The 12,657-nt window shown below is 48.6% G+C and overlaps 1 protein-coding gene across 2 annotated transcripts in view; it reads left to right on the top strand.

The window, feature by feature from the left end:
- EMP2 (epithelial membrane protein 2) overlaps nt 1-12,657 on the top strand; it is a 54,704-nt gene that overhangs the window by 12,907 nt on the left and 29,140 nt on the right. Inside the window, exon 1 of one of the 2 annotated variants that reach the window (XM_032258090.1) lies at nt 11,898-12,062. The exons of the other annotated variant lie outside the window; for it this stretch is intronic. The gene's annotated coding sequence lies outside the window, so the exon portion shown is untranslated. Of the gene's footprint in view, nt 1-11,897; nt 12,063-12,657 lie in introns of those variants that run through there. 2 annotated transcript variants of the gene reach the window in all.

Genomic DNA, 12,657 nt, shown 5'->3' with positions numbered 1-12,657 from the left:
TAAATAAAAATAAAAATAAAAAAATAAAAAAGAAAAAAAAGAAAAAAAGAAAATTCCTAGCACAAGAATTCGCACCCTAGCCTTTGCTTCTAAGTAACTGGACCTAAGGCGGTGATGCTCAGGGAATGTGGCTTTAATCTGACCCTCCTCTTGGTCTGTCTCGGGGGAACTGTGGCTCAGTGAGCAAGTGGCACTTGCCCCAGGTTAACCTGTGACTCCCTGGCAGAGCCAGGTGGAGGAAACCAAAGATAAAGGAAGATGCGCCAACGTCTTTTCCTCACTCGCTGGTGTGTTAGTGGGACTGGGTTTGCCACTCTAGCAGCAGGGTCTTGGTGCTGGGAAAATAAGTCAGTTCTCTTTCCCAGGAGGCATCGTGAAAAAAGGATTTGCTTTGGTACCAAGCAATCTGAGAGGCACTTGTGAATATACATGTAAATATGTAACAATACATTTCATATGTGTATATATATAAATAAATATATGTTGGTGTGTATGCTATACTTGACCGCAATTCACCAGGAACGTGAGGCAGCTGGTGCTTCAAATGTTTTCATTTAAGGGCCAAAGGAAGTGGTTTGCAAACCTTGTTGTTTATTGGAATCACCAGGCATCTTTTTTTTTCAGACAGAGTCTCGCTCTGTTGCCCAGGCTGGAGTGCTGTGGTGCGGTCTCGGCTCACTGCAACCTCCGCCTCCCCGGTTCCAGTGATTCTTCTGCTTCAGCTTCCTGAGTAGCTGGGATTACAGGTGCCTCCATCATACCCAGCTAATGTTTTGAACTTTTTTTTAAGTAGAAATAGGGGTTTTGCCACGTTGGCCAGTCTGGTCTCGAACTCCTGACCTCGTGATCCACCCACCTCAGCCTCCAAGACTGCTGGGATAAGACATGAGCCACTGTGCCCGGTCTTAGCAGGCATCTTTTAGCACCTATTGGTGGGGGCCATCCCCAGAGGTACTGATTTAATTGGTTTAGAGTAAAGAAAGCCCCAATGCTGTGCCCTTCTACTTCCTGCAGCTTGATTTCTGTGCAGCCCTGGCACTGCTGCAAATTGATCGTGCTTAAGCCTTTGTGTATCTGTGTCTGTCTGCCTTCATTCTATAGCTCTGGGCTATAGAAATAGGTAAGATGACGGTGAAGGGTATGACTGTTCCATTCCCAGCTCTGCCACTTACTGGGGGTGTGACCTTTGACAGGCTACCTAACCTGGATACCCCTCCGTTTTCTCATCTATAAAACGGGGACTGCTGTGAACCTAAACAGACAATACTCTGATGGAAACTATCTCAAACCTTCCATTCTTCCATTTTCCCCTTTCTCTTGTGGTATTTCGTGCTGCACACAGCGCAGTCCATGTACAGCTCTGGCAGGATGTGAATCAGGAAGAGCTTTGGTTTGCTGTATGAGGGTGGGGCGGTCCTGGCAGTCCTCTTGCGGGGAACCCAAGTATCCCCACTTTGCCTTTTCCTCAGGGGGTCTTAGGGCTCCTGGAGAACTAGTGTCCCGTCCTGCTGAAGCCCCACCTTGGACTTGACCCTCCACACCTGGCCTTACCTTGAGCTTCCTGGCCCTCTGTCCTTCTCCCTCCCTAGGCTGTGGACCGAATGCCTGGATCACCCACCCAGGTATGTTCCAGAGCCTGGTCTGAGCCCCTATTCCCCTTGCCGTGGGCATCCTCACTGGTGTTTCTAAGCAGTCTCCAAGCAGATCATGAGCCTTGGAATTATTCATACTCCCTGCCCTCAGAGGAGTCAGAGAGCCAGAGGCTATGGGGCTGCCAAGGGGAAGAGAATGCTATACTGTCACCTCAACACCCCCTCACTGGAGATTTCCCTGCCAGCCCTGGTGGCTTGAGGCTTCTTGGTGAGACCTGGAGTGGGGATGAGAGCACCCTTGAAAACAGCATTCCTCACTCTACTGTTAATGACTTGAATATCTGCTGTGGGTCAGGCACTGTGCTGGGCATGGGGACAAAGCAGTGATGAGACAGACATAAATACCTGCCTGTTGGGAGCTTCCACTCCAGAGAGGCAAGACAGAAAGAAGAAGGGTGCAGAGATAAATAAGAAAACAGCAGATAATGTTTAGTGATTCAAGAGCTGAAGGCAGGCAGCTCATGTAGACCAGAAAATTTGGGGAGGCTTCTCTGCTGACTTAGGAGTTGGGGCTGAATGAAGAAGTCAGTTACACCAAGATCTAAGAATGTTCCAGGAAGAAGGAACTGAACATGCAAAAGTCCTACCCCGAGGGGTGGGAGGTGAGCTTGGTTTGTTGTGGGGAAAAGAAAGGGCACTGGTTTGGGGCATGAGACCAACCCGATAGTTTTTTTGAGCTCTCTGTGAGGGCCAGGTCCCAGTGGTCCATGTCTTCCTGTCCTCCCACAATGCCTGCAAAGAGCCTCACATGCTCTGTGTACTCAGTGAACACACTGATGGATAGGTAGCCACCTGTGGAAATGGGGACACACATGCCCCACCTCTTGGGGCATTCAGAGAAGTGGAGAACTGGCTCTGTCCCATGCCCTGGGGGGTAGCTGATCACTTGTAGCTGTGGCATGGTCTGAGGGTTGAGAGGGATCCTGGCCCAGACCAGCCCTTTAACTTAAGACCATGGCTCCTGACCCATGGTTTCCACCATCCCTCCCACAGCAGGGGCAACAGATGGCCCTTTGATCAAGGTGTCCTTCTTGCATTAGACCCAGGGGGACACAGGTAATGAAATACCAGCTTCCAGTGAACTCATAACTTCCTGGTTTTTAAAAATCTTTGTTTAAGAAGGTTTTTTTTTTTTTTTTTTTTGAGATTCTTTTTGTTGTGTTCCTTTTTTTTTTTTAAGTTCTGAGATGGAATTTTGTTCTTGTTGCCCAGGTAGAGTGCAATGGCGTAATCTCAGCCACTGCAACTTCTGCCTCCCAGGTTCAAGCGATTCTCCTGTCTCAGCCTCCTGAGTAGCTGGGATTACAGGCATGTACCACCACGCACAGCTAATTTTGCATTTTTACTAGAGATGGGGTTTCTCCTGTTGGTCAGCCTGGTCTCAAACTCCCAACCTCAGGTGATCTGCCTGCCTCTGCCTCCCAAAGTGCTGGGATTCACAGGTGTGAGCCACTGCACCCTCCTTCTTTTTTTTTTTTTTTTTTTTTTTAAGAGACAGGGTGTTGCTCTGTTGCCCAGGCTAGAATACAGTGGCTTGATCATAGCTCACTACAGCCTCAAACTCCTGGGTTCATGTAGTCTTCCTGCCTCAGCCTCCTGAGTAGCTGGGACTACAGGTGTGTGCCACCACACGCGACTAATTTTTTGATTTTGTAGAGATGGGATCTTGCTATGTTGCCAGGGGTAGTCTCAAACTTCTGCCTTCAAGCTATCCTCCCACCTCTGCCTGCCAAAGTGTGGGGATTATAGGCATGAGCCACTGTACCTAGCCTGTTTAATGAGTTTTTGAAAGCATACTATTCATTATATTTTCGTGTATTCACGGATATATGTGACCATCACCACAGTCAATTTTAGAATATTTTCGTCACCTCAAAAAGAAGTTGTATACCTTTTAGATATCACCTCCCCTATTTTCCTGCTGTCCTTCAGTTCTAACCAGACACCAATCCACTTTCTTTCTATGGTTTTGTCTCTTCTGGACAGTTCATCTAAATAGAATCATAGAATATGTGGTCTTTTGTGCCTGGCTTCTTTCACTTAGCGTAATATTTTCAAGGTCCGTCCACAGTGTGGCATGGATCAGTGCTTCATTCCTTTTTATGGCTGAATAATACTTCATTACATGGATGTACCTATCTTATGTATCTATTCATCCGTTGATGGATGTGTGCGTTGTTTCTATCTTTTGGCAGTTGTGCATAATGCTGCTATAAAGATTCAGGTACAAGCTTTTTGTGGATGTATGTTTTCATTTCTCTTTGATGTATGTCCAGGAGGGAAATTGCTGGGTCACAGGGGGACTCTACGTTTAATTATTTGAGGAACTGACAGACTTTTGCACAGTAGCTGCATCATTTTATCTTCCTACCAGCCATCTATGAGGGGTCCGACTTCTCTGCTTACCAAGGTTTTAATTTAATGTCTCTCCTGGTGCCTATCTCCTAGGAAGCATCCAGTGGTGAAATTCTGTAGGACTAGACCAGGTTCCTAGGGGGCCAGGGCTAGGGTCTAAGCTAGGCCCTGCTAGAGGTTCTGGGACAGGCTGGGGCCAGGGCAATGGACTGGCTGAGGTTGAAGGAAGTGAGGGCACCTGCTTTGTGGCTTCCTGGTTTGAGACCACTGAAGACAGAACTGGAATGAATGGAAGAGAGATCCCTGTTTAATGCTGTTTTCTGCACGGTGGAATTCATGATGCTGGAGTGATTTTAGATGGTTCTGTCTTTAAGTGACGTTAAATCACTCAGTGGAAAAGCGATTTCCTTTTCAGTTCTCTTTCAGTTCTTCTGATTCCATCAAGGGGGCAATCTTAGCTGAGGCTAAGGTGTTTAATGTCTCTTTAACTCTAGTTTCCCTTCTTTAACTTAGAGCAGGTCTGCAGCTTAGTGCCTATGGCAGGCAACAGCCTTGAACCAGAATTTGTGAACTTTGGGGGTAGGGGGTATTTATTTTCACAATTAATTTCTATTTATGGCAAATGATGCTGATTTTCCATTCCCAGGGAGCCAAAATATTTCTTTTTAAAATAAATGTATTTATGTTAGAAAGTGGGTTGATTTAAGGACAATTATGAAGGAAAATCTTCCAGCTGTACTCAAGAAGGTGGTAGACAAATGACTGAAGTTTGGGAACCCTTGTTCTAAAGTTTAGGGTCCAGTAATCAGATGTGGTCATGGCAATGGTGAGGTCCCCAGTCCTGGGGCATGTTCAGGTGGAAACTGGATGCTAGAAAAATAATCCACGGAGCAGCAGGGGACGGGGTGTTCTCATGATCACACCAGCGCCTTTCAGCTGAGACTGCATGAGTGCACGATTCCCATTTTGTTGAGTCAGTTTCCCGGTTCCACAGCCGGACTATGTCATTAAGCAGATGCAGAATCATCAGAAGCACTCCAGTGGGATGCGCGAGGGCTTTGGGGTTCCTGGGAATGGGTTTCCATGGTGCTAGCTCAGGATCTGCCCTGGTGTTGGATTTTTCATGGTGGTGTCACTTCCTGTTGGATTCCCCCCACCCCAAGTCCCCAGTTAAGGGGATCAACCTTCCAGCTCTCAGGCTGGTGAATCCATGTAGGCTGGGTACCCTGAGGGGGCGATGCTGCGTTAGTCAGGTTCTGCAGAGAAAGCAACAGGGTGCGTAGATAGAGAGACAGTTTGTTTTAGGGAATTGGCTCATGGGATTATGGAGGCTGGCAAATTCAAAATCTGCTGGGCGGGCCAGCAGGCTTGGAGACCCATGGATGAGCTGATGTTGTAGTTCTAGTCTGAAGGTCGTTTGCTGGCAGAATTCCTTCTTGCTCAAAGGAAGTCAGGCTTTTGCTGTACCAGGCCTTCAACAGATTGGATGAGGCCCACCACATGAGGGAGGGCAATCTGTTTGATTCAGAGTCCACTGATTCGAATGTGCATCTCATCCCAAAACACCTTCACGGAAACACTGACCCAGACGAATTGACACATTAAGTGAATTATCTGAAATGCTTTTGTTGGAGCAGACACATAGCATTAAATAACATAGAATTCCTTACAAATCACTGCCTTTTAAATTCTCTTTCACCTTTTCAAAGAGGAAATCTCAGTTATGTGCTAATGTGTCTTTAAAACTTCCCAAACGTGTGACATCCTGTTTTAGCAAAGAAATAGAAACCCAGCCTTGGACTGAGAGCTTTTGAGCAGCAGCTTGGAGCTGGAATTTAATGACAATGTTTTGTTTTCATTGTATTTATTTTTTTCCAGCACCCTCTATTTATGGCAGGTGATGCTGACTTTCCATCTCAGTTGTGATATACGGTTTCCTTTTATAAAAATGTAAGTTTAAAAAGTGAGTAAGCTAAGCAGGAATGGCAGATTTGGGATAACATCAACATAAGCGAAGCTAGGACAGTGCCTGAAGTGTCCCCTGCTTGCCCACATGCCCCGAGCTGCCTGTTGCCCGTTTGCATTTCCTTCCTTCCTGGAGACTGCCCTGGTGGTTTATTTCCATTTGGTGGCTTCCTCTCTGAGACTGGTGGTAGTGGATGGGAGGAGGGAACGCTGGCTCTCTGGGGAAGAGAAAGGCCAGTGGGTGGCTCTTCTATGACAGACTCCTTAACTGCGAAGCTAGTGATGATTGGTAATGAGGCAGGAGGTGGGACTGGGAGGGAACGCTCACACGTCAGACCACCAGACTAGCTAAAATAGGAACAAGGCAGAGGTACCTTTTTTTTTTTGAGACAGAGTCTCACTCTGTCGCCCAGGCTGGAGTGCAGTGGTGCAATCTCGGCTCACTGCAGCCTCCACCTCCTGGGTTCAAGCGATTCTCCTGCCTCAGCCTCCTGAGTAGCTGGGATTACAGGCACCTGCCACCACACTCAGCTAATTTTTGTATTTTTAGGAGGGATGGGGTTTCACCATGTTGGCCAGGCTGGTCTTGAACTCCTGACCTCAGGTGATCCACCCACCTCTACCTCCCACAGTGTTGGGATTATAGGCATGAACCGCTGCACCTGGCCAGAAGTACCCTTCCATAAGGCATGTTCACACAGAAGTGACTGCTCCTTTCCAATGCAACTGCCTGATGCCTCCCTTTTCCTAGAAATTTATGCATAATCCACCCTCTAACTTGTATCTACTTAAAAGTGGGTATAACTATGACTGCTGAGCTGCCTCTGGACATACTGCCTATGGGGTACCCCTACCCCCCAAGGAGCAGTCCCTCTGCTGCTGCTGTACACTGCCACTTCAATAAAAGTTGCCAACACCACCAGTTCACCCTTGAATTCTTTCCTGGGTGAAGCCAAGAACCCTCCTGGGCAAAGCCCCAGTTTAGGGGCTCACCTGCCCTGTGTCAGTAACACTTTGTAGCATTTGCTATGTGCTAGATGCTGTTCCAACTACTTTCACTTCATTATCTCCCAGCAGTCCAGGGCGTAGGGATACCAATGTCATCTCCACTTCAGAGATGAGAGGAAAAATACAGGCACTGTGTGGTTAAGTTGCTAGTCTACAGTCCAGCCAGTCTGGCTCAAGTCTGTGCTCTTACCTCATTTTGCTCAAATTACTTACTGCTACCCAGTGGCCCCTTCCTATGTTAACTCCCAGATTAATCAGGTGGGGCCCTGGTTTTCTAGTCCTGAGACTCCTTCGGCCTGGCTGAGTTGTAGACAGTGATGCACAGCCTTTGACTTGCCAGCAAAGATGCATCTACAAAAATGATAGGTCTTGTTACTTACGAAAGAGGAGGAAGTGGCTGGGTGCATGGCTTATGCCTGTAATCCCAACACTTTGGGAGACCAAGGTGGGTGGATCATTTGAGGTCAGGAGTTTGAGAATAGCCTGGCCAATATGGTGAAACCTCATCTCTACTGAAAATTCAAAAGTTAGCTAGATGTGGTAGTGCATGCCTATAGTTCCAGCTCTTGGGAGACTGAGGCAGGAGAATTGCTTAAATGCAAGAGACAGAGGTTGCAGTGAGCTGAGATTGTGCCACTGTACTCCAGCCTGGGTGACAGAGGGAGACTCCATCTCAAAAAAAAAAAAAGAAAGCAAGTAAGAGGAAAAGCTATTAAACTAAGAGTGACTGATGGCCTGGGGATTACTTGAAAGTCATCAAGACAAGATACTCTGTGAAGGAAAGAACATTCCTAAACTAATGGGCGTGAGGCTGGGGAACACCCTGCATTTGACACCTGCCTCACCCAGAGCAACTTAATCCGTGTCAACCTCGGTCTCATGCTGACATGCTGTGTGCCTGTAGGTATATCATTAACCCTCTCTGGGCTGCAGTGTGGTTTTACTGGGTGGCATAATTATAGGAGCTCCTTGGATGACAGCAGCCAGCGGTGAGCTTGTTAATTGACAGGGTCAGGCAGCAGTCATTGGCAGGATGGCAGTTATTAACTGTTCTGTGAAAGCTCCACAAACTAGCAAACATCTAACAAGTATTTGCTGAGCAACCTTGGGCACTGGGGAAGGTGAGTGAGTCATGGTTTCTGTCCTTGAGGAACTCTGAATCAGATAAAGCAGTATCTCCACTGTATCAGTTAGCTCTTGCTGAGTAACAAACCACCTCAGAATGTAATGGCTTAAAATAGAAAACACTGATTTTGCTGATGAGTCTGTAGGTGGGGAATTGGGGCTGGGCTCATTCATGTGGCTGTGGTCAGCTAGTGGGTCAGCTGGGGGCTGGCTGGTTTAGGGTGTCCTTCATTGGTAAACCTTGTCTGTCTTCCAAGTGGTCTCCTATCTTCCAGCAGGCCAGCCTGGGCTTTTTCACAGAGTTACTGCGCAGGAAGAGAGAGTGGATATGCATGAGGCTTCTTGCGGCTTTGGCTCAGAATTGGCACAGTGTCACACTTCTGCTACCTTTTATTGACAAAAAAAAAAAAAAAAAAAGGCAGGGTGCAGTGGCTCACTGCTGTAATCCCAGCGGTTTGGGAGGCCGAGGCAGGCAGGTCACAAGGTCAGGTGTTCTAGACTGGCCTGACCAACATGGGGAAACCCCGTCTCTACTAAAAGTACAAAAATTAGCTGGATGTGGTGGCACACACCTGAATCCCAGCTACTCAGGAAGCTGAGGCAGGAGAATCACTTGAACCCGGAGGCAGAAGTTGCAGTGAGCAGAGATTGTGCCACTGCACTGCAGCCTGGGTGACCGAGCCAGACTCCATCTAAAAAAAAAAAAAAAAAAAAAAAATCACAAGGCCAGCTGGGGCTTAGTGGGTGGAGAAATAGAGCACACTTCTTGATGGGAGGATTTGATCTGCTAAAATTTTGTCTAAATTTTTTGTACTTGTGCACATGAAGGGATATTGGTCTGTCTTTTCCTTTCTTGTGTAACGTCTTTGTTTGGTTTTGGAATCAAGGCAATGCTGGCCTCACAGAATGAGTTGCAGGTGTCCCCTCCTCCTCAGCTTCCTGGAACAGTTTGTTTAGAATCGGTATTATTCTTCCTTAAGTGTTTGGCAGAATTCACCCATGAAGCCATCTGGGCCTGGAGTTTCTTCTATGAGAAGGGACTCCAGGCCCTGGATAAACATTTTTTTCTCCTTTTCTTGCCAGCTTTTAAAGAAAAGTCTAGCTTCATTTTTTTACTTGTTATTAGCCCTTTAGCTCCCTGAAATCTGGCCCCGTTAGTCATTCAATCAATACATTTCACTGAGTGCCGTCTATCAGGAAGACGTATTCTAAGTGCTGGGAATACCGTCCTGCAAAAACAGGGCAGGCCCCAACACTGTAGCAGGCAGATACGTCATATCCAAGTAAACAACTACAAGGCAACATCAGACCCTGAGAGAGGCTACAGGGAGAAAAATAAAGGGCTTCAGTTTCCTTCCCTAAAATTGTGGTTGTTGAGTTGGCTGACGACCTAATCCTCCCTCTTTGTCCCTTTTTTCTAGTTCCACCATGCGCTCTTGGTTGTCCTCCCACCTCTGTGCCCACTCCTCTGTCTCCTTCCCTGGTCTCTCTCCTCCATCCTTTCTTCTCCCGTAATGCTTTCTCCCCACGCAGGATTTCATATCTACCAGTGGCTTCGTCTGCCATCTGCCTACCCATTACACCAGGGCTTCCGTTTCTAGCCCCTGTTTTCTCCTGAGTGACAGTGCTGCCTTTCTTTCCAGCCACCTGAACATATTTCCACCATGTCACCAATTTCTAAAACCAATTGAACTGTTTCCCCCATCCTTCAAACATGCTCCTTCTGCTCCTGTCCCAGTCGGATCCTGGCACTAGAATCCTTTGCCCCATTCCCCAGCCCATCATCAAGCCCTGCTGCTTCTGCTTCTGGAAGCTTTCTTGGCTCTCCTCCTTTTGCCCACCCCTCTGTTCCCACCTCATTTGAGACCCTCATCATTTCTCAACAGGGCTGCTCCAACAGCTTCTCCACATCTGCCTCCTGCTACTCCATCCTTCTGACTGTGGAAGGTTTTCTTCCAGAAGCAGATCATGCCTTTTCTGCCCACTAAGCTTTCCTAGCCCCATGGCCTCCGAGGTAACATTCGCTCTCCTTCATGTGGTCTCCAAGGGCCTTAAGCTTCTTGCCCAGTGGAGAGTCCTGGTCCATCTTGGGGCTAAGCCTGGTACATGCCCTCCTCCCAAGGGTGCCACTCTGCACCACGGGGTGTCCCGAACCCTTTGCCTGTAACACCCTCTTTGCACCCCTCCAGCCATCCTTAGAGATCCGGCTGGAGTGTTGCTTCCTCCATGAAGCTTCTGATGCTGCTCCCACCCCAACACAGGGCCAGTCTCACCACAAGTGTCTCCCATCGCATGCATCACTATCAGTTTATACATCCTTGCGCTTTACAGACCCGGCAGTTTCAGGGCACACAGAGCATGCCATACTCATGCCCAGTACATAGCAGGTGCTCAATAAATGCTGGGTAAATAACTGCTCAATTTTTTAAAGAATGGGCAATGGGCTAGTGATCAGAAGGCTGGGATTGGAGCCCTGGCTCTGCTGCCTGCGAATTGGATGTTGTGAACAAACTCCTTAACTTTGATTTCTCACCTGCAAAGCGGTTCATAGTCCTTGCCCATCCTTCTGACAGGGCTGTCCCCTCACTGACAGGTATCTACCCTGCATGCAGTGGTGTGAAGAGCCATCCGTCTGGAGGACTCGGGGTGGCCTGTGTTCTCTGCTTTCTTTGTCCCCAGTGTGCTTTGCAAAGCATATTCCCAGGATGTGGGACCTGGAGGAGCAGCTTAGCAGTGGCCAGCATCTGAAGCGACATGTGTGGTCCTAGGACTCTGGCTAGCTCCCTGATCAGCTTTTAAAGTAACAGGACCCCAGAAGGGAATGGAAATTCAGATTTAAGCAGGCTACTTAATGGTTTCTCTGGTGCCAGGCTGCTTGGGCTCAGATGCCATCTCCAGCTCTTACTAGTTGTGTGACATGGGGAAAATTGTCCAATCTCTCTGGGCCTTATTTTCTTTACCTGTAAGACAAGGCTGCCGGGCATAATGGCTCACGCCTGTAATCCCAGTGCTTTGGGAGGCTGAGGCAGGCGGATCACATGAGGTCAGGAGTTTGAGACCAGCGTGACCAACATGTTGAAACTCCATCTCTACTAAAAATAAAAAAATTAGCCGGGCATGGTGGCAGGTGCCTGCAATCCCAGCTACTCAGGAGGCTGAGGCAGGAGAATTGCTTGAACCTGGGAGATGGAGGTTACAGTGAGCTGAGATTGCACCGCTGCACTCCAGTCTGGGCAACATAGCGAGACTCTGTCTCAAAAAAATAAAAATAAAGCAGGGCTAATGAAAACAACTCCATCACAGTGTTTTGGTGAATAATGAATAAATTAATCCAGGTAAAAGGGCTTGGAACAGTGCCTGGGACACACTAGGCAATAAATGTTGGCTATCATCATTGTTGAAGTTGTGGTTGTTATTATTCCAAGTGATTGGAAGACTCAGGGCTGCACAGACAGAGTGATCCTCAGTGGCTTCTGCCCTGGGGCACTGCCAAATTCCAGTGTCACGCCTGTTGCCATTTCCGGAGAGAGCCAAATGCTGACTTTGTGCCAAGAGCTGCAGCCGCAGTGAGCATGGAGCTGTGCTGTGCAGGGCACATGGACTCCTCCTTCCCCGTGGCATCTCAGACGCCTGAATATTCCTGGCTGGCTGGTGTCCAGATACTAGGGCAGGAGGCTGGGCTGACCTCTGTCTTCCTGAAAACAGAGGCCAAAGCCTCTGTCCCCTCGGAGTGCTCTGGGCAGTGGGAGAGGCCTGGGTTCGGGCCAGCTTGGGGTTGACCCACCAGCCCCGCAGCAGGCCTGGGAGTCTTTCCAGGGTGGCCGGGTGACTGCTCACCAGCCCGGCCCTCCCCAGGGTTCTGGGCCAGAGCCTCTCTGGCATTTGGAGCAGGAGCTGTGGGTGGAACACTTCTGAGTTGGGAGATTGGCTCGGACCTCTAGACGCCAAACATCTCAGGTCTGTATTGAAAGGTTCCACACCTCGGGATTGTCCTTTTGCCTGCAATTCCGGGAAAAGGCTCCAACTCAGGCTGAGAATCGGCTGTGGTTTAAATAGTAGGAAGAGCTCCGAGGGTGGGAATGGAGTTGGGCGGACGGAGCGGTCATCTTAACAGCACGTTCTCCCTCCGCGGGAAGCCGGCTGGGCTCTCTCACTCTTGTTCCCTGGCACGTAAGGGAGCATGTGCCAAAGCGACTTCCTTTGGCAGCAGCAAGCCGGGGATGGGGCTCACGGGTGGAGACTCATGGTTGTTAGGAAGGAGAGGACAGGCAGGGGGTGGGGGGGGACCCTGACCCCATCCATGGGCAGATCCCATAGCCTTTTGTTTATCCACAAGACCCTCATGGTGACTTTCCACGAGCAACAGCAAACCAAATGTGCTTCTGGAAGAGGGAGGGCCAGTGAGCCTCCAGAAGGTTGTTTGTATTTCTCCACACCCTGGACTAGACGTGCGACACACACTCACAGACACACACACACACACTCTCACACACACACACACACACACACACACACACACACACACACTTTAAGCAAACATTGGACTAAGGCA

This window comes from Sapajus apella, unplaced genomic scaffold (genome assembly GCF_009761245.1).
Source record: "Sapajus apella isolate SASKATOON/1434 unplaced genomic scaffold, GSC_monkey_1.0 scaffold99, whole genome shotgun sequence".
NCBI classification, from domain to species: domain Eukaryota; kingdom Metazoa; phylum Chordata; class Mammalia; order Primates; family Cebidae; genus Sapajus; species Sapajus apella.
Note: the sequence above shows the minus strand (reverse complement) of the source record. Positions and strands in the feature narration are given on the sequence as shown.